The following is a 21,586-nucleotide window of genomic DNA, read 5'->3' as shown; positions in this document are numbered from 1 at the left end:
TCCACGCAAGGGAGGGCCTGTCTGTGCCCCGCACCCCTCCCGAACCCTTCTTCGGCGTGGATGCAGGTGGGACGTGCGAGGGTGCAGTCCCGCATGGACGGGGGTTACTGGAACTCCCAGGGTTGCCTGTTGGAGACCCCACTTTAACGCTATGCCTGAATGAATGTGGGTGGGCAGTGAATAGGGGTGCCGCAGGCACTCCCCTACTCCTCAATGAATGGGGAGGAGCGCCAGGGGCGCCCTGTCTTCCCACCCGCACCGGCCCTGGACTCCCTACGAGCCTCTCGCCCGACACTCACCAAAGAAGCGCTGCGGGGCCGCCTCTCCGCTGCTCGCTCTCCTCCCGTCTCCGGCTTCTCCCAACAAACACAAGATGGCGGCGGCGGCAGAGCCCGGAACACACTGACCCTGCTGCCCCGCCCGCGCGCGGTGCGGCAGTCCTCACTGCGGCCGCCAATCACCGCCGCGCCCCGCCCTCCCACCAATCACGCCGCGCCCGGCGGAAGACAGCGCCGCGGAGCACGCCGGACACTGACGTCACCGCGTGCTGACAGCCATAGACACAGAAGACAGAATGCGGCCGGTGATGTCACGACTCCACGGCACTTGCCTCAGCGGCGCGGCGGCGGACTCCGCTGAAGCGGCCTCACAGGAAGCGCACGACCAGCCGCGTTACACCTACAGCTTCACTCGCCCTGGGCGCCGCGTGGAAGCTGCTGGCCTATACACCCGCTTCTTAACGTCCAGACAAACGGGGACGTTTGTTATTACTACAAAACCCAAAACGCGCATGCGCAGTGAGCAAGATCAACTTCCCCACCCTGACTTTTTTTTTATTTTTGCAGATGTATATTGCGCGGACTTGGCGGTGTTGAGTGATTTCCTCACAGAAACACCATTCTAAGAGGCTTTCCAGAAAAGAGTATGAAAATGCCCACTAGTGAAATGAAAGGCGGTGTCTGTCCATCAACTTCCAATATAGAGTCTGGTCTTAACGTACACTGGCAAGCCCAACATAAACCAGTGGCTAACGCAGCTGGGAAACACCCCGAAAGCCAAAGCCTGGCTCAGCTCGATGTAGGGTGGCCAAATTTTGGGTGCCAAAAACCGAGACCGTTGGCCAAAATAGAAGGACTACATTTTTACATCAACGGAGCGTCGGGGAATGGCCGCTCTCAACATAGGACCACAGAAGAGGCACTAAGAAAATACACACAATGTAATTTCCTAGAACCAGCTTCATACCCGTTGATTACATTGCTTACTTAACACAAATAACTAGTCCTGTTCTCGAACACCTAAAAACGTACCTCTCACGATTTTCAGTCGACTCCTGCAGAAAACCGGAACATAAACCAAATTTGCTGAAACCTGCCGGGACAACTGGTGAAAAACCAGGACTGTCCCGGCAACTTCAGAACGCCTGGTCACCCTAGCTCGAGGTCCTTTTTCAACTTCAAGCCCAAAATGAGCTGAGCTTTCACAAGAGGCGACGTGGTCAAGTGACTACAGCTGCTGTCCATGTTATATGGGGAGCCAGGTCTGCCCCAGCCTTGGCTCACCCTCATTAGAATCCCAGCAAATCGCCCTGTGCCAGAATTTAAAAAAAACAATAGTGTAAAGTAGTCTGTCTCTGTTGCGACAGGCTTGTGTGCGTGCCCTAATCTTTCAGATATGTAAAACTACCCACATAAAATGCCGATTTTACCTATTACCACACTTGAATCTAATTCTCCAAGCATTAAGGACAAATCACTAACCCTTGATGTCCGCAAGACATACCAATCTACGCCCGAATCGCTGTGTGAAACAGGAAAACATGGGAGCAATCCTAGCCTATCTAGTTGACCAAATAGTGTGAGCTTAGGAAAATATTTAATTCCTTCAAGACTCCTCTTTTCATTACCATCAAATGCGTGAGATCATGATGTAAATTGTGCACAAACCTACTGTATTTAATAGCCCATAATGTTGCTTCATCTTTGATAAAAAAAACATCTATGAAACAGAGTATGACAATCGACCTGCCTCTTAGTTAGCAAACAGCATTGTCATCAAGGTAGAGGTATAAATGTTCCACCAGTCCATGTTAAAAAACTCCCACTTTTAATGAATACTTAAGTACACTCTCTTGACTTGAAGAGTCAATCATATTTTAATGTTACTTGCACAATTTATATGCTAATTTTAAGACTCAATTACCGCACAGGCTCCGAGAGTCAGACCAAACCACTGGCCTCTCTCCCTGTTAATTTGTTGGCTCCCCCACCTCTAATAGCAAAGACATTAGGTCCAACTTAAATATACTAATGCAAGCATGGTTAGCACTTTAAACCACAACATGAGTGGACAACGATAGCCCTAGTTATTGAGCAGTGCTTGTGTAGTTCAATGCAATCAACCAAACAAAGGCAGAAAAATCTACCCAAACTGACAACAGCACTTGGTGAGACAATAATACTTCACTGGCGAAGCCAAGAGACGACTGAAATTATCAAGCCAATGAATTAAAGGGGCGGGCTCAAAGCCTACTGTGATATATCATTAGCAACAGGGCTAACAGATGCACTATCGAAAACCATATCTAAATAAAAATAAAAATGGCTATCGCAAGCTAGCCCAAACTGCAGTTTTTTGTTTTTGTTTTTTTTTTAAAGGTGCTGCAGGTCTACCGCAAATCCTATCACAGATATATTTAGCAAGTACCACATTTTCATGTCAGCCCTGGTGAGTTGGGAACTTCAATTAGACAGTGCACAACAATCGTAGATGGGGAAAAAAACGTTTCAAAAATACCTACCACCTAAAATAGAAAATTTACAGAGGACACGCCAAGTAGATCCTGCTGCGCTAAATAAACAGACAAACCTAAAGATGGTGCACCATTGGTCAGTTCCCACTCCTAACCAGAAGGAAACTCCTATCATAATATAAGATGCACTGGAATACACCTATTGCAATATAACAGGGCAGGACTACGATGGGCAGATCGCAGTTGTGAGTTTGACCAGGTTGGTATTGGTCCTTTGAGAAGGTAGCCCCCAATAAAGGAAGTTGCACCCTGTTCTCAAATGAGACACCTACTCCGATAGAGCAATGACCGATTACACCCATTTGCGGATATCAAGTCAGTAGTGTAAAATTTCAATGTGATATAAAGAGTTAACTCTTCCTGGTGTACGGCGAAAACTTACAAAACAAGCCGGTGACATACTGGCCAGCTCGAGCTGTAATACCAAAGCAAGAATTGATGCAAGTAAACCGAATAAAACACCTTAGACTTTAGCCTACTCAAAGTACTATCAACAGAGGTGATGCAAAGATTGGCTGTGCACCAGGCTGCTGGGAACTAGGAGATTCACATTTCAAGAATGAGATTGACAACTTAAAAAACATCAATTGCCACGTTTAAAAAAAAATAGTTCGTCCCCATTGTACTTAAGGAAGCTACTCCTACAGCCGAATGAACCTCTCTATGCACGCTCATTAAACAGAAAGTGTCAATCTTAGTATGAAGGTGAAGTGGCCATCACAGTTGGCCATGCAAAGCAAAGATACCGCATTGCATAACTTAGCACAGATAGGGCTAGTACAGGTGCTTCAAGGGCCATTCACACAGAAAGAGGCCCGCTGCTGTAAACGTCATCACACCCGTCCCCAGAAGGCCCGGCTATTGAAGAGCTCCCACTGCAGAAAATCCGTTCAGTAAAGATACATTTCCTTACTACTACAATGGTAGCAGTTAAATAGCCGAGTTGTGACGACCCCCATCCCCCCAAAAAAACTGCGACGCAGTATGAGAAGCCATTATTCAGAAAATCTCTTCTAATTTCGGCAAAGCTTGTAGCTCTTACAACACAAAACTCCCTATCTTGAGTGTTACATAAGGGTGCGGCGAACTGGAAGTTAAACCAAATATATATGAATAGTTGGAGCACATACAAGGCGAACAGTCAAGTGGTAATCTAGTCAATGTCCACATCAAGTTATCATAAACGAGCAGAGGTGTTATTTTTCCTTGCAAAATGAATAGGTATCAGATTTAATGACAAGCGGTAGCACCGGTGTAGAAAGAGCAGCCAACACTTTGTTTGTCCACAATGGACTTTGTCAAGACATTAACGTGACAATAAAATACGTTACACTGAATATACAAATAATTATTAAGTGAAGGATATCGTACATTATGTACTTGTGCAGAGCTGCAACCAATATTAAATCGTGGCAGTGCAGTGTGAACCTTCAGCGGAGGTGAAAAGAGTCCATAAAGATACACAGAGGTGTGGGACAGAACCAAGTATGTAAAATGGTCGAGGCATATCATACACCGTACCATAAATAAAGACTGCAAAGGATGTTAGATAACATATTCTCATATATAAACTAAGAATAACCAAGCACACCAGAGTAAGCAAACACATGCACTCTCTTGGAGAGCTTAATGAAAAAGAAAAAAACTCCTAAATGCCAGCAGAGGAAGAATTCAAGTCCGCTAATCAAAAATATAGCATATATACACACCAAAGAAGGACAAACACAAGCCCTCAAACCTGAAGCAAGCAAACAGGAGCGACAATAAAACCAAGCAATGTGCGGGATGTAAATCCATTCAAATTGTTTTGCATGGTCGCCTCTAGCTGTCTAGGAGAAAGCTAAAACTATTCGGTAGGTGAGACCTAAAAAATAAAACATTTTGCCTATCCTGCACAGCATTAAGGGTTGACGAAATCAATAGATCAACATGAGGAACCTCACTGGCTTTGCTAACACTCCCTCAGTTTCACTCTGATAAAGACTTCTAATCCCTGGTACTGCAAAGAAATGAAACGCGAGAGTATTTCAACTTGACATAGGCGGTGAGGCATCTCGGTACAAGGTATTTCCTCTGGGAAGGCAACTTTCCAATTTCTCTCGAAACCTAGCCATGTAGTCGGTGCATGTTCGAGAGTCTAATATGAGCTCTCTCGGAACAAAGGAAAGCATCTGCCTAACTGTCCCATACAGGACAGCTGCCAAACTTTACCCGATGCACCCCCGGAGTGGGGCTGGGGAGCTGCTGTCCTGCTTTGAATGAGCCCGTTACCTGCCCTCGAACCTCCAGAAACGTCACGACTGGTCTGGTCGCCTCAAGATCCGGAGACATAACCTATTCTTCAGTACCACAGGCGTGGCACACCTCTGTACATAGAGGCAAGGCAGCACGGCTGACCTCGTGGCAGCCAGCCAGCTCAGATGCAATTTGCAGAAGGCAGACATAGTCGCGAGATAACCAACAGGCAGCAGCCAGAGAGGCCTTTTGTCCGAGGACGTGTGCTGGGGAGCACGAGGGGCATCGATTTCACTCAGTATCATGCAGACTTCCGACTTGGTCGAACTCAGAGGAAAATACAGTAACCCCAGAGAAACACCTAGATTCTCCAGAAGGAGGGCTAAAAAGCTGAAGGACTTTGATCACTGTGACAGCGTGTTAGGTAAAACCACAAAGTCAGAATCTCTGGAGAAGAGGCAACCTAATCACAGGTGAAGGCTAAATCTCCACCCCCACATAAAATATTTTAGCAAGGGATATCAACCAGGCAGCCGACTACATGACACGAGTCAACACCCAACCAGTCCAAATCCAGCACAAACCATTACTAATCAAGTACAATGGACAGACGTTAGTTTGCCCAACCAAATAGGTCCGCGCAAAGCACCTCAACTCTGGCCAACAATAACCCAAGAACAGTAAAGGGCACCAAGATGACGAGAGTACTATGGGATCCAGCCCCTGTAGAAATGTGTTATACAAAGAATGATAGGATAGCATCCTTCTCACAAGTAAGGCTCCTTTCATGGGTTACCCAGGAGTCAAACTGTTAGGAGACTCCAGGAGGGACTGTGTTCTGAGACAGCAGGAAATCAGGACAGTGTGGAGAGGTTCGGTTAAAAACCAGAACCTGGACAAAACTAACAAGCCAAACTTTCAACACGAAAAATAATCATACATTTTTGCCAAATTTCTCACAGAACCTGCCCACCAACAACTCCTCGCCCACCCAAATGCTTGGAACCTTCACCTCTAATCTTATTCTGACCAATGACCCACTAATCGAGGAAGCGGTGTTAAACTCATTCACTATCTCAGGCACTTTGGACTTTCAGTGCACTTTTTTACCCTTATAGCTCTAACACCCTTAACAAGTTAGAGAAGACTGGAAAATCCTTGAAGACAACTTAGCCCTCTGACTTCAGAGTGACACTGGACTTCGCAAAAGTGAGTTACGTATAAGAATTCATCGCCTACCAACAGACCCGTATCCCCGGCACAAACCACAATCTGTCTACTCTCTGCCCCTCCAACAATCATCCTTCCATTAGGGCTCTTGGGCCCTACAATCACTGGTGCTGAAAGAACCCCACCCACGCTCTCTCTTTACAATCCTGTAAACATATCCATTCTAGTTCTAGGAGCAGATCTCAGGACTCGCAGCCAGCCTCTGAATAGTAAAACATCTGGCTCACTTAAGGGATCTCTCTTGCCTTACTGTCCTGAATAAAACAACTCCCTTCAAGGCTTTTATCCTCCAGAATACAATTAACTCCAGTGCAGCTTCCAAGCCACGCACTCCTAACAATGCTGATACCAGACTGGACGGCTAGCAAACATCCACAGGACACTATATGAACTGCAGGCTAGTTTTAGGGACCATACTCAAAATGTCAGTTACACATTTAGATGGCGAAAGAGTGTGTGGCATATCTAACTCTTTCCACATGAGCTACTGCTGTGTCTCCAGTTGTCAATCCCCTTGCACGGGAATTAACTCCCAGCAATTAGGCATCCCCCCCTTTCAAGACTGCCCTAAAACACCCTTTCTGGAACTAGCTACCACGGACAAAGCCAACAGGTAAGGATTTACTGTGTTACTGGCTGAAAGAGGCATTTGTACATGCCTCTGTTTTCATGCGTTAACACATTGAAGCCAAATGGCTTTACCAAGGCCTATTTCTGCTGTAAGCTGCTGGATCTACGGCCTTATGAGGATATTGCAGAGGCACAGGCGTGAGTGGCTCGCACTGTTCCCTGGAGAAACGGCAATGCAAATCACAGGCCAAGTTTAGGGTAGAACAAGGAATGGCCTCTCAATAAAACGAAGTAGGCCTAGGCCGCACCTTGGATGACACGATTCAAACATGAAAAAAAAAAAAAAAAGATTGCTTTCTATATTCAATGCAAAATATGAATAAAATGATGCATTACAAGACAGTACACTGTTCAAATGACAAATAGTTGCCCATGCCTTTCAATGGAAGCACATCAGACGAAACGTAAAGATGCATCAAGCAGCCCATACCAAAATGAGAGAGGATTACTCCTCTGGGTGGAGCTAAGGACCACCGAGGGTACGGTGCTAGCTGTGTTAAGTCAAGTCAGACCTAAACAATCATTACCAAAGCCAATAGGTCTTGCCCTTAGGACATACTGGCTCTGCCAACGGTCTTTAACATTGTTCTACAGCAATCTCAAAGATAAGGCTTATTTACGTTTTTTTTTTTTTTTTACCAATCTGGATATATTTTAAAACAAAACCAACAGAGGGAAGGGGGGGCGGAGTTTGGGGCAGCACTAGGACACACAGAAGGCGGGTTGAGTGGAATAGCAGTGGAGCAAGAGAGGAAGGGTGCGGGTAAGCAACAAGGAAGGCTGGGTGGGGACGAAGCAACAAGCGAGAGAGGAGGACATGCGTGGAGAGAAGCAACTGGTGCAAGAGGAGGGCACAGTTGGTGGCAAACATTGAGGGTGGGGAGGGGAAGCAATAGGGAGGGGAAGCAATAGGAATGAGAGCAACATAGTGGGGCAGAAAGAAGGGCATGGGCAACAGATTGCACTATGGTGTGCAGTGAGAAGAATGTGCACAACTGAGACAGCTGAAAAACACATGCACTCCCATGGAGTGCTTAACCGAAAAGCAAAAAGTACTGCTTGAAAACAAGCAGTGGAAGCACAGAAGATAGTCAATCAAAAGAGATGGTAAAAAGGCTATTGTCTATGGAAAGTACAAACGTAGTAACATTGACAAGCTGGGCCATGAATAAGAAGCAGGCAAGTGAGAGTCAAAGGAAAGCCAACCAATGGTAAAAAATGTATGGGCTCCAAGCCTCTGAATGTTATTGGTAAGCTCACACTGTCTAGTAAGACAGCACGTGCACCTTTCACTCTATAACTACCACTAACCATCACAACTGGACGAGTTCAAACTACCATCTGCTAAACTGCCAACATTATCCTTGATTGTTGTCTTAGCATCACTGCCCAAGTCTCCGCTTGAGTCAGTATCCATTCAATCGGAGAAATAAGTTTTGTATACTGTTCATTGGGACTTTAACCCATACCTAGTAGCAGTCTTTCGGTGTCCTTGTCTGTGGCCAATATACAAAGGCGCAATGTTACAAATGGACACCTGGGGTGAGGAATGCATGCACTGAAGAGGACTATACTGACCAAGTGTAGGAAGTTGGCTCTGTATGTGCTATTTCAAAGTAAGGAATAGCATGCACAGAGTCCAAGGGTTCCCCTTAGAGGTAAAATAGTGGTAAAAATAGATAATACTAATGCTCTATTTTGTGGTAGTGTGGTCGAGCAGTAGGCTTATCCAAGGAGTAGTGTTAAGCATTTGTTGTACATACACATAGACAATAAATGAGGTACACACACTCAGAGACAAATCCAGCCAATAGGTTTTTATATAGAAAAATATCTTTTCTTAGTTTATTTTAAGAACCACAGGTTCAAATTCTACATGCAATATCTCATTCGAAAGGTATTGCAGGTAAGTACTTTAGGAACTTCAAATCATCAAAATTGCATGTATACTTTTCAAGTTATTCACAAATAGCTGTTTTAAAAGTGGACACTTAGTGCAATTTTCACAGTTCCTAGGGGAGGTAAGTATTTGTTAGTTTTACCAGGTAAGTAAGACACTTACAGGGTTCAGTTCTTGGTCCAAGGTAGCCCACCGTTGGGGGTTCAGAGCAACCCCAAAGTCACCACACCAGCAGCTCAGGGCCGGTCAGGTGCAGAGTTCAAAGTGGTGCCCAAAACACATAGGCTAGAATGGAGAGAAGGGGGTGCCCCGGTTCCGGTCTGCTTGCAGGTAAGTACCCGCGTCTTCGGAGGGCAGACCAGGGGGGTTTTGTAGGGCACCGGGGGGGACACAAGCCCACACAGAAATTTCACCCTCAGCAGCGCGGGGGCGGCCGGGTGCAGTGTAGAAACAAGCGTCGGGTTTGTAATGGAAGTCAATGCGAGATCTAGGGATCTCTTCAGCGCTGCAGGCAGGCAAGGGGGGGGTTCCTCGGGGAAACCTCCACTTGGGCAAGGGAGAGGGACTCCTGGGGGTCACTCCTCCAGTGAAAGTCCGGTCCTTCAGGTCCTGGGGGCTGCGGGTGCAGGGTCTCTCCCAGGTGTCGGGACTTTGGTTTCAAAGAGTCGCGGTCAGGGGAAGCCTCGGGATTCCCTCTGCAGGCGGCGCTGTGGGGACTCAGGGGGGACAGGTTTTTGTACTCACAGTCTTAGAGTAGTCCGGGGGTCCCTCCTGAGGTGTTGGATCGCCACCAACCGAGTCGGGGTCGCCGGGTGCAGTGTTGCAAGTCTCACGCCTTTTGCGGGGAGCTTGCAGGGTTCTTTAAAGCTGCTGGAAACAAAGTTGCAGCTTTTCTTTGGAGCAGGTCCGCTGTCCTCGGGAGTTTCTTGTCTTTTCGAAGCAGGGGCAGTCCTCAGAGGATGTCGAGGTCGCTGGTCCCTTTGGAAGGCGTCGCTGGAGCAGGATCTTTGGAAGGCAGGAGACAGGCCGGTGAGTTTCTGGAGCCAAGGCAGTTGTCGTCTTCTGGTCTTCCTCTGCAGGGGTTTTTCAGCTAGGCAGTCCTTCTTCTTGTAGTTGCAGGAATCTAATTTTCTAGGGTTCAGGGTAGCCCTTAAATACTAAATTTAAGGGCGTGTTTAGGTCTGGGGGGTTAGTAGCCAATGGCTACTAGCCCTGAGGGTGGGTACACCCTCTTTGTGCCTCCTCCCAAGGGGAGGGGGTCACAATCCTAACCCTATTGGGGGAATCCTCCATCTGCAAGATGGAGGATTTCTAAAAGTTAGAGTCACTTCAGCTCAGGACACCTTAGGGGCTGTCCTGACTGGCCAGTGACTCCTCCTTGTTGCTTTCTTTGTTCCCTCCAGCCTTGCCGCCAAAAGTGGGGGCCGTGGCCGGAGGGGGCGGGCAACTCCACTAAGCTGGAGTGCCCTGCTGGGCTGTGACAAAGGGGGGAGCCTTTGAGGCTCACCGCCAGGTGTCACAGTTCCTGCCTGGGGGAGGTGTTAGCATCTCCACCCAGTGCAGGCTTTGTTACTGGCCTCAGAGTGACAAAGGCACTCTCCCCATGGGGCCAGCAACATGTCTCTAGTGTGGCAGGCTGCTGGAACCAGTCAGCCTACACAGATAGTTGGTTAAGTTTCAGGGGGCACCTCTAAGGTGCCCTCTGTGGTGTATTTTACAATAAAATGTACACTGGCATCAGTGTGCATTTATTGTGCTGAGAAGTTTGATACCAAACTTCCCAGTTTTCAGTGTAGCCATTATGGTGCTGTGGAGTTCGTGTTTGACAGACTCCCAGACCATATACTCTTATGGCTACCCTGCACTTACAATGTCTAAGGTTTTGTTTAGACACTGTAGGGGTACCATGCTCATGCACTGGTACCCTCACCTATGGTATAGTGCACCCTGCCTTAGGGCTGTAAGGCCTGCTAGAGGGGTGTCTTACCTATACTGCATAGGCAGTTAGAGGCTGGCATGGCACCCTGAGGGGAGTGCCATGTCGACTTACTCATTTTGTCCTCACTAGCACACACAAGCTGGCAAGCAGTGTGTCTGTGCTGAGTGAGAGGTCTCCAGGGTGGCATAAGACATGCTGCAGCCCTTAGAGACCTTCCTTGGCATCAGGGCCCTTGGTACTAGAAGTACCAGTTACAAGGGACTTATCTGAATGCCAGGGTGTGCCAATTGTGGATACAATGGTACATTTTAGGTGAAGGAACACTGGTGCTGGGGCCTGGTTAGCAGGGTCCCAGCACACTTCTCAGTCAAGTCAGCATCAGTATCAGGCAAAAAGTGGGGGGTAACTGCAACAGGGAGCCATTTCTTTACACAAGCCCCCCCCAGCCCACAGGCCAGGAGACTCAGCCCAAGCTGGGAGAGTCCTCCTAGTCTGTCAGGCGAGGAAGAGTAGGAGAAATAGGCTGGTTAGTTGCAGGGCCTACTCTGCCTTACATCCTTCTGTTCAGGTCATCCCCTTTGGGGAACTGACCCACTTCCACAGTGATAGGACCTTGTCTGAACTGCCTCTTGTCTGTGCTTTTTATGTCTTCACCCATTCTCTCTATTTTGAGGTCAGAGGTATCCACCTCTGCTAATCTTATCTTAGCCAGGGTCACCCCTAGCTTACCCAAAGAGGTTACCCAGAGCTGGAGTAACCCCACCATGACCAACAGGGTCAGGGGGCCTAACTTGTTATTTGGCATGGGGTCAGACCACCAGGCCAAGGATAGTGCAGCCATAAAGGCTAACACCCAGCAGAGGCCACTGACAGCTGTCAGTGCCCAGAACCACACCTTTAGCTCTTCACCTAGAAGGGAAGGGGCTAAGTTACAGGCTTTTTTGGGTTCAGGGTGCCTGTCTGCTGTATTAGAGTGGGGGGTCACCACATCTTGTAGTAAACACCCTTCTTCCACTCTTTCTTCTGTTAGCTGAGGAGCCACCCACTCAGGCTTAACAGTTGCCTGACTAGCCAGGACTTCTTGTGGGTCAGGTTGGACTTTATCAGAGCCATTTTTGGAGTTCTCCCCTACTGGAGCAGAATCTCCTTGGCTTGCTGGAACCTTGGCTAAAGGTTGTCCACCTTTCCTACTCTGTTTCCTTTTCTTTTTATTCTGGGGCCTACTTGCATTTACTGCAGAGGCAGGACTTCCAGAATCCTTGGGAGAGGACTGGCACTGGACCAGTTCCTCTCTTGGGCTCTGACTAACCTCTGGGTAGTCATTTCCAAGGAGACAATCAAGGGGGAGGTCTGTACTGACTACTACCCTTCTCCAGCTAAGAGTGCCACCCACTTCTATGGGTACTAAAGCCACAGGCCTCTTAGTGACCCTGTCTAGGCTAACTCTTACCCTGGCAGTCTCACCTGGGATGTACTGGTTTGAGAGCACCAGCCTGTCATGCACAATAGTGTGACTGGCACAAGTGTCTCTCAGGGCAGTGGTTGGGATTCCATTCACCAGTAGGTGGTGGAAGTGTCTACTTCCCTCTGGAATCTCCAACTCACCTGTTGGGCCCTGTTTCCAGTTGAAGGCTATGAAGACCTCCTCATCTGAGGAGTCATCTCCCATGGCTACACTGGTTACCCCTGGAATTTTGTTCTGGGGTTTGTTTTTGGGACAAGAAGTGTCCTTGGTGTGGTGCCCAGACTGTTTACAGTTGTGGCACCATGCCTTAGTGGCATCCCAGTTCTTACCCTGGTACCCACCTTTGTTTTGGGTTGTGTCTTGGGGCCCACCCACCTGTTCTGGTTTTTGGGGGCCTACAGAGGACTCTTTTTCTTTGTTTCTAGTGTCACCCACTTTCTCCTGGGGAGTTTTTGTAACCCCTTTCTTTTGGTCACCCCCAGTGGAAGTTTTGGTTACCCTAGTCTTGACCCAGTGGTCTGCCTTCTTTCCCAATTCTTGGGGAGAAATTGGACCTAGGTCTACCAGATACTGATGCAACTTTTCATTGAAGCAGTTACTTAAAATGTGTTCTTTCATAAACAAATTATAAAGCCCAACATAGTTACACACTTCATTTCCAGTTAACCAACCATCCAGTGTTTTGACTGAGTAGTCTACAAAATCAACCCAGGTCTGGCTCGAGGATTTTTGAGCCCCCCTGAATCTAATTCTATACTCCTCAGTGGAGAATCCAAAGCCCTCAATCAGGGTACCCTTCATGAGGTCATAGGATTCTGCATCTTTTCCAGAGAGTGTGAGGAGTCTATCCCTACACTTTCCAGTGAACATTTCCCAAAGGAGAGCACCCCAGTGAGATCTGTTCACTTTTCTGGTTACACAAGCCCTCTCAAAAGCTGTGAACCATTTGGTGATGTCATCACCATCTTCATATTTTGTTACAATCCCTTTGGGGATTTTTAGGATGTCAGGAGAATCTCTGACCCTATTTAAGTTGCTGCCACCATTGATGGGACCTAGGCCCATCTCTTTTCTTTCCCTTTCTATGGCTAGGAGCTGCTTTTCCAAAGCCAATCTTTTGGCCATCCTGGCTAACTGGATGTCCTCTCCACTGGGGCTATCCTCAGTGATTTCAGAGGTGTTGGTCTCTCCTGTGAGGGAACCAGCATCTCTGACTATTATTTTTGGAGTCAGGGTTTGAGGGACCCTGCTCTCCCTAAGTAGGACTGGAGGGGGGGAATTTCCCTCCACGTCACTATCTTCATCCTCTGAGTTGCCATCCTCAGAGGGGTTGGCCTTTTCAAACTCTGCCAAAAGCTCCTGGAGCTGTACTTTGGTAGGTTTGGGGCCCATTGCTATTTTCTTTAGTTTACAGAGTGACCTTAGCTCTCTCATCTGTAGATGGAGGTAAGGTGTGGTGTCGAGTTCCACCACATTCACATCTGTGCTAGACATTATGCTTCTAAAAGTTGGAATACTTTTTAAGAAACTAAAACTGGTTCTAGAATCTAATTCAAACTTTTAACAAACTTTTAAACTCTAAAAGAAATGCTAAACAGGATCTAACACAAGGCCCTAGCAGGTCTTTTAAGAATTTAGAAAACTTTTCAAATTGCAAAAATCAATTTCTAATGACAATTTTGGAATTTGTCGTGTGATCAGGTATTGGCTGAGTAGTCCAGCAAATGCAAAGTCTTGTATCCCACCGCTGCCACCAATGTAGGAAGTTGGCTCTGTATGTGCTATTTCAAAGTAAGGAATAGCATGCACAGAGTCCAAGGGTTCCCCTTAGAGGTAAAATAGTGGTAAAAATAGATAATACTAATGCTCTATTTTGTGGTAGTGTGGTCGAGCAGTAGGCTTATCCAAGGAGTAGTGTTAAGCATTTGTTGTACATACACATAGACAATAAATGAGGTACACACACTCAGAGACAAATCCAGCCAATAGGTTTTTATATAGAAAAATATCTTTTCTTAGTTTATTTTAAGAACCACAGGTTCAAATTCTACATGCAATATCTCATTCGAAAGGTATTGCAGGTAAGTACTTTAGGAACTTCAAATCATCAAAATTGCATGTATACTTTTCAAGTTATTCACAAATAGCTGTTTTAAAAGTGGACACTTAGTGCAATTTTCACAGTTCCTAGGGGAGGTAAGTATTTGTTAGTTTTACCAGGTAAGTAAGACACTTACAGGGTTCAGTTCTTGGTCCAAGGTAGCCCACCGTTGGGGGTTCAGAGCAACCCCAAAGTCACCACACCAGCAGCTCAGGGCCGGTCAGGTGCAGAGTTCAAAGTGGTGCCCAAAACACATAGGCTAGAATGGAGAGAAGGGGGTGCCCCGGTTCCGGTCTGCTTGCAGGTAAGTACCCGCGTCTTCGGAGGGCAGACCAGGGGGGTTTTGTAGGGCACCGGGGGGGACACAAGCCCACACAGAAATTTCACCCTCAGCAGCGCGGGGGCGGCCGGGTGCAGTGTAGAAACAAGCGTCGGGTTTGTAATGGAAGTCAATGCGAGATCTAGGGATCTCTTCAGCGCTGCAGGCAGGCAAGGGGGGGGTTCCTCGGGGAAACCTCCACTTGGGCAAGGGAGAGGGACTCCTGGGGGTCACTCCTCCAGTGAAAGTCCGGTCCTTCAGGTCCTGGGGGCTGCGGGTGCAGGGTCTCTCCCAGGTGTCGGGACTTTGGTTTCAAAGAGTCGCGGTCAGGGGAAGCCTCGGGATTCCCTCTGCAGGCGGCGCTGTGGGGACTCAGGGGGGACAGGTTTTTGTACTCACAGTCTTAGAGTAGTCCGGGGGTCCCTCCTGAGGTGTTGGATCGCCACCAACCGAGTCGGGGTCGCCGGGTGCAGTGTTGCAAGTCTCACGCCTTTTGCGGGGAGCTTGCAGGGTTCTTTAAAGCTGCTGGAAACAAAGTTGCAGCTTTTCTTTGGAGCAGGTCCGCTGTCCTCGGGAGTTTCTTGTCTTTTCGAAGCAGGGGCAGTCCTCAGAGGATGTCGAGGTCGCTGGTCCCTTTGGAAGGCGTCGCTGGAGCAGGATCTTTGGAAGGCAGGAGACAGGCCGGTGAGTTTCTGGAGCCAAGGCAGTTGTCGTCTTCTGGTCTTCCTCTGCAGGGGTTTTTCAGCTAGGCAGTCCTTCTTCTTGTAGTTGCAGGAATCTAATTTTCTAGGGTTCAGGGTAGCCCTTAAATACTAAATTTAAGGGCGTGTTTAGGTCTGGGGGGTTAGTAGCCAATGGCTACTAGCCCTGAGGGTGGGTACACCCTCTTTGTGCCTCCTCCCAAGGGGAGGGGGTCACAATCCTAACCCTATTGGGGGAATCCTCCATCTGCAAGATGGAGGATTTCTAAAAGTTAGAGTCACTTCAGCTCAGGACACCTTAGGGGCTGTCCTGACTGGCCAGTGACTCCTCCTTGTTGCTTTCTTTGTTCCCTCCAGCCTTGCCGCCAAAAGTGGGGGCCGTGGCCGGAGGGGGCGGGCAACTCCACTAAGCTGGAGTGCCCTGCTGGGCTGTGACAAAGGGGGGAGCCTTTGAGGCTCACCGCCAGGTGTCACAGTTCCTGCCTGGGGGAGGTGTTAGCATCTCCACCCAGTGCAGGCTTTGTTACTGGCCTCAGAGTGACAAAGGCACTCTCCCCATGGGGCCAGCAACATGTCTCTAGTGTGGCAGGCTGCTGGAACCAGTCAGCCTACACAGATAGTTGGTTAAGTTTCAGGGGGCACCTCTAAGGTGCCCTCTGTGGTGTATTTTACAATAAAATGTACACTGGCATCAGTGTGCATTTATTGTGCTGAGAAGTTTGATACCAAACTTCCCAGTTTTCAGTGTAGCCATTATGGTGCTGTGGAGTTCGTGTTTGACAGACTCCCAGACCATATACTCTTATGGCTACCCTGCACTTACAATGTCTAAGGTTTTGTTTAGACACTGTAGGGGTACCATGCTCATGCACTGGTACCCTCACCTATGGTATAGTGCACCCTGCCTTAGGGCTGTAAGGCCTGCTAGAGGGGTGTCTTACCTATACTGCATAGGCAGTTAGAGGCTGGCATGGCACCCTGAGGGGAGTGCCATGTCGACTTACTCATTTTGTCCTCACTAGCACACACAAGCTGGCAAGCAGTGTGTCTGTGCTGAGTGAGAGGTCTCCAGGGTGGCATAAGACATGCTGCAGCCCTTAGAGACCTTCCTTGGCATCAGGGCCCTTGGTACTAGAAGTACCAGTTACAAGGGACTTATCTGAATGCCAGGGTGTGCCAATTGTGGATACAATGGTACATTTTAGGTGAAGGAACACTGGTGCTGGGGCCTGGTTAGCAGGGTCCCAGCACACTTCTCAGTCAAGTCAGCATCAGTATCAGGCAAAAAGTGGGGGGTAACTGCAACAGGGAGCCATTTCTTTACACCAAGTGTTAAAGAAATGTGGATCTCAAATCTAAGCAACAATACTTGTGCACAAACGGATCCATTGCAACGACCAAGTACGCAAATCTACGCTTCTCTGCTTACGGGAGGTGCGCGCATCGCATGAAAGAACCATGTCCGACTTTGCCATACACTCTCGTACACACAACAGTTATGGAGCCCGAGTTCAAAGCCCAATCGTACTTCGGTTCCCAATACTGGGGTGGGGCCCTCTGACGCCAATGAAGAGCTGGCGATGAACCCAAACACACATTACAGAATCTGGGCACCTCTGTATCTTTCTGTGAACTTAGACAAGAGCGGTTATCAGACAATGACAAATGTTTAAAAACAAAAATAAATCCAATGCTACAAAAGGTAAGCGTCAACGATGAGGGTACCGTCCACAGGGTTCTGCTGCACAGCCACCAGGGCAAGGTGCCAGGTTCGCAGCAAAGTTGTGCAGGTGCTCAATGTGCAGTGGGGTTTCTACTGAGTGCGGGGCTCATGCAAGAAAATCCTATCAGCACAGGAGGAAGTACACACCAACTCACGCTAACACAAGCATTTGACGTGGCCTCAGCACCAATCACGTCTGAAACCTCAGGACAGTGTATCACGCCCTCTCCAATCACACTACTCTTGCCGTTACTGGGGGTTATTCTAGCGACAGGAAAGAGGCAGGTTCCTTTTCACGACGGCTTATTTCCATTCGTGCCAGGGACGCTTTATCCGATCCAATCACAAAGAACGAAGGGGGCCTCTCAAACGCCGAGTCAGGCAGTGCAGGCCTTAGTGTAGCACTGTTTTACGTACGTGCCTTGGCAAACTGGAACCTCGCTGCGGTGTCAGAGCCTGTCTGAATAAAACTCAGCATAACCTCAGGTGTCAAACACTTGCCTTGCTTCAACGCCAACTCCTCCCTGGAGCCCCCGTGCTGTCACCTTCATAAACAGCCTCTTTCGGTATGCGCCACTGGCCTCGGCTTTTGAGTACTAGTCCCCAGATGACCAGTTAATTTAGGATTTGTCTCCACCTACCCTACGAGGGTGGAATCGGCGCACACAGCCATAATACATGCAGTAAGTATACAATGTAAACATAAATCCGATTTATAAAAACAACAATAAACAGGGAGAGGGAGGCTAGGCCACTCCGACGTTTGCACTATGTCTTTCGGATTGGTGATTAATACTTTGTGGCACTGCCACACAAAATGTCGGTGTAAGCACCCCGATTGTAAAGCAGTTATGTTTTCGAAGTTGTTTGCTGTAGGAGTACCCTTGGAATTTCCACGGCACCTTTCTACACACATCAGGCTAAGGACCCCCAACTCCACTTCTGAAGGGAAAGGTGAATTGTGTAGAGCCACTGGAATTATGTGGCAGTGGACAGACCAATATATACATCATGCGGTCAGTTAGCTCAGCTTTTTTTTCCAGCAGTGCTGCCTGCTCATAGAACAAGTAGTTATTACTGTAGAAACAAATCCCACAATCAGAAAGATTAAACAAAAAAGCGACCTATGTTGCGAAGGATTTGTGTTTTTTTTTTGCTCTTTTGGTTATGGGCTTTATTTCTACAGCAATGTCATATTCTACTTCAACAAGACAGCCTTGCTCATGGGTGAATGGTTAGAGGGGACTGACAGGGTTTAGAAAATTATAGGAAATGTTGTGATGAGTACAAAGTGCTGGGTCAGTGAGCGTGGGGAGGACCGTAAGCAGGTAGCTGAAATTAAAAAATATTCTGTAACTACTCAGATGTCCTTATAACCTACACCAACCTGATTATACAATGTAATGTAAAGACCTTAATGAAAAATGAGTCCAAGTGAAACTGATCTATGGAAATGCTGGTTGTGGTAGAAAACCGCCGTTAATGCGATCTCTACATAATTCATGTTTCTTTCCGTGCAATTTGGGGGTGGGTCACTGCTACATTCCGTTTGGTCTACTGGGTAAAATGTGACATGCATATATAATTAATGCTACGAACTCCTATCCCGTGACAGCACTATGAATATACGTGTAATTCATGTAAAATATATTATACATACTATAAACTAGCCTATACAATTTACAAAATGTAAAGGCTACACACCGAATATGATAAGCTGCTGCAAAATATTCAAAACTTTTTTTTTTAATAAAACATTTCCTAGTTATATTTTGAAAAGGTACATTCTTCTGTTCTGTCCCGATAGTCCGGGAATGCCGCAGCATCAATGGGGCCCTCGGGCACACCCCAGAGTGTATATTTTGGTCCCCAAGACAATGTTTACGAGTAACTATGTCGTAGAGGGTTTCCGTGGTATCTGTGCATTTTCACGGAGGTATATAACGGAGAGGGTTTTAATAGCTCTTAACCTATCCAAGTTGTTGGGATTGTTCTCATTACACCGAGGGCTAGTAATTTTCGGTGTTCCCTATTCAATGGGTACTTGTTCGGGCTGGTCGCTATCAATGGCAGAGGGTGTGAAGATCTGTCTAGGTGATCTCCATGATAAGTTAAAGCTCAGTGGGATCGGGCTCTTGTTCACTGGGCCATGTTCTTAAAGACACGAGTTTCTTCCAGAGGGAAAAGCGGCCTTAGTTAGAGGAGTATCTTGCGCACAGTGTCCTTACAAGGAGGAGAAGCCTCTATGAAAAGAAGGTCCTTTCAATCGGCGAATCTTATGTGTGTGAGGGATAGGCGAAATTATTTATACAATGATTTTCTGTCATGTGTTTCTTCAAGGTAAAGTGATTCCCACGTAGGAGTTCTCTTCAAGGGACTTTCAGTTGGGGTCCTTTAAGGACGCAGTGGACACTTCCGCCACCATCAGTGGCGTAGCGGTCTCAATATGGGGAGTTCTGCATTAACGTTACATCTTTCAGAGGTGAGCCAGTCTGGAGAGCTAAAAGTGGGGAGTTCTTTGAGTAAAGGGTTTCTTATCTTGGTGAAAGGTACTTTATGCAGGGCATCGCTGACAGGTGTTATCTGTAGGCAAGGGAGGGACGGCCTCAAAGTGCAGGTCCTTTCAGTGGGGATCTGCTATTTATGCAAAGACGTATTTTTCAAAGGAGAAGCGGTCTCAAGGTTGGAATGCTCTTTAGAACAAGGAGTCTCTTAAGCATGCCGTTGATATTCATGTAGATGGCTTCACCGTAAGTGGTGTGCGACATTGGGATCGAGACATGGGGGAGAGGGGAGGGACTGTGCTACCGGGCAGCGTCGTTAACGCTGTTAGTTCTTAATGCAAGGGTAATTTTTCAGTCTGAAGAGTTCTTCTATATGCCAGGGTTGTTAAGTGGGAAGGTCTTTATGTAAGCAGGTTTCAAGATGTAAAACGAAGTGAGGCAGTTGTCTTGATGTGTGTTCTTAAGGCAAGGGGTCACTTGCAGGGAGGATCCGTTTTAAAAGGGTCAGTAGAGAGGAGGTCTTCTGGTCTGTCAGCCAAGGAAGGAGAAGGAAGGGTCTTTACACAGAATAATTTGTGCACTTTAGGAATACATTTTCAGCAAGGGGGAGTTCTTTGTTAAATAATCCCGTTAAATGGAATGGGGCTCGTTATGCAAGAACTTTTTCAGTGGGACAGGGCTCTTTATTTAAGGGGTTTCTTTTCGGGGTGACCAGGTGGACGGGAGGTCTTAATGTCGCCAGGCACTTTAGGGAATGATCTATGAGTGGCTTCGTAGAACTTGGATGGTCGTCTTTATGTGAGTTCTTTGCACAAGATAATGTGGAGGTTATTTATCCAAGGGGTCTCTTTGAAGGGGATTGTTTACACAAAGACATTCTTCAGGAGTTAGTGCGCAGGCGGCCTCCACGATGGGAAGGTAAACATGCCTGACTCTCACGTGTCGTTTATGGGTGAATCTGTGGGAAGACACTCGATAGCGAGATCACCACTGAGAGTCCTCCTAGTAAAGGGAAGGGGATTCTTGAGTGGGTTGTGATTTAAGCAACTGATCTTTTAGGGACTGTCAGTGGAATGGCTGCCTCACTGAAAGCAGCTCCTATGCAAATGGACCTCTTCAGTGGGTGTCCTGGGGAGGCTTTCTTCCTGTAACGGGCCTCTTTAACAATTAATAAGCGGAGGAGGGGTTCTTGGCAAGGATAGATTAGGCAATGGGTCTCTTCGGCCGCCCCGATCACCTGGAGGTGGGATCCCTTTCACCGGGTTTGGGGGGCCTGCTCATGGGTGCCCTCCTCCCTCCCCCCCCCCCCCAAACCCAACCACTCTTACCCCCACCGGTGCCGAGGCCCGCTCCCGGGCTCTCCCCGCTGCTCCTCAAGATGCCGGCGCCGCTGTCGTCGGTTGAATCTCCGGTCTGTGCAGGCTTCCTGCTCTGCCAGTTCGGGGCGCGCGGATTGGTTACGTCGGGGAGCGAAGGAAGCGAGACCGGCGAAAAGGTACTCTCCGATTGGCCAAACCGGGTGGGACAATAGGCAGCACGCGACACCGGCGAAAACCGGCACACTGATTGGTCAGACCGGGGAACGCAGGGTAGGACTAAAGACAACGGCGCGCGCGGAGCCAGACCAAGTGCGTACTGATTGGCCAGACAGGCGGGGAGAGCGGGGGGCGCGCGCGGCGTAGTCGTTATTGGTGGACTCGCGCGCGGGACACGCTTGGGGAGGTCGCGAGACGGTTAAACAAGAGCCGACGCAAGGACCGAAAGCCTCTGCGCATGCTCACATCGAAGCACACCCCAGCGCTCTAGCATATGCTTCACAGCCGCAAAGTGCGAGGACCCGCCTCTCCGTCTGGGACAAACCAACTAAGATAAAAAAAAAAAAAAGGGAGGTAGAAGATTCCCTAACGTTCCCTAGACAGGCTGATAGTTGGACGCGGTCAGTTGAACTGTTCCATTTAAGGACCTCTTCAAGATTGTGCAGTACTCAAGGATGCTTCAGTGTTATTTTTTCTTCTCTCTGAGAGCAC

The 21,586-nt window shown here is 48.0% G+C and overlaps 1 protein-coding gene across 2 annotated transcripts in view; it reads right to left on the bottom strand.

Moving 5' to 3' along the window:
* UBA1 (ubiquitin like modifier activating enzyme 1) overlaps nucleotides 1-21,373 on the bottom strand; it is a 293,145-nt gene extending 271,772 nt beyond the window's left edge. The window contains exon 1 of one of the 2 annotated variants that reach the window (XM_069209518.1): nucleotides 20,888-21,373. The gene's annotated coding sequence lies outside the window, so the exon portion shown is untranslated. Of the gene's footprint in view, nucleotides 1-299; nucleotides 418-20,887 lie in introns of those variants that run through there. The other variant, XM_069209517.1, reaches the window with a different exon arrangement.
* Nucleotides 21,374-21,586: the final 213 nt, after the last annotated feature.

The sequence above is a fragment of the Pleurodeles waltl genome, chromosome 10 (genome assembly GCF_031143425.1).
Source record: "Pleurodeles waltl isolate 20211129_DDA chromosome 10, aPleWal1.hap1.20221129, whole genome shotgun sequence".
Taxonomy (NCBI): Eukaryota; Metazoa; Chordata; class Amphibia; order Caudata; family Salamandridae; genus Pleurodeles; species Pleurodeles waltl.
The sequence above is the reverse complement of the archived record's forward strand: the minus strand, read 5'-3'. Positions and strand labels throughout refer to the sequence as shown.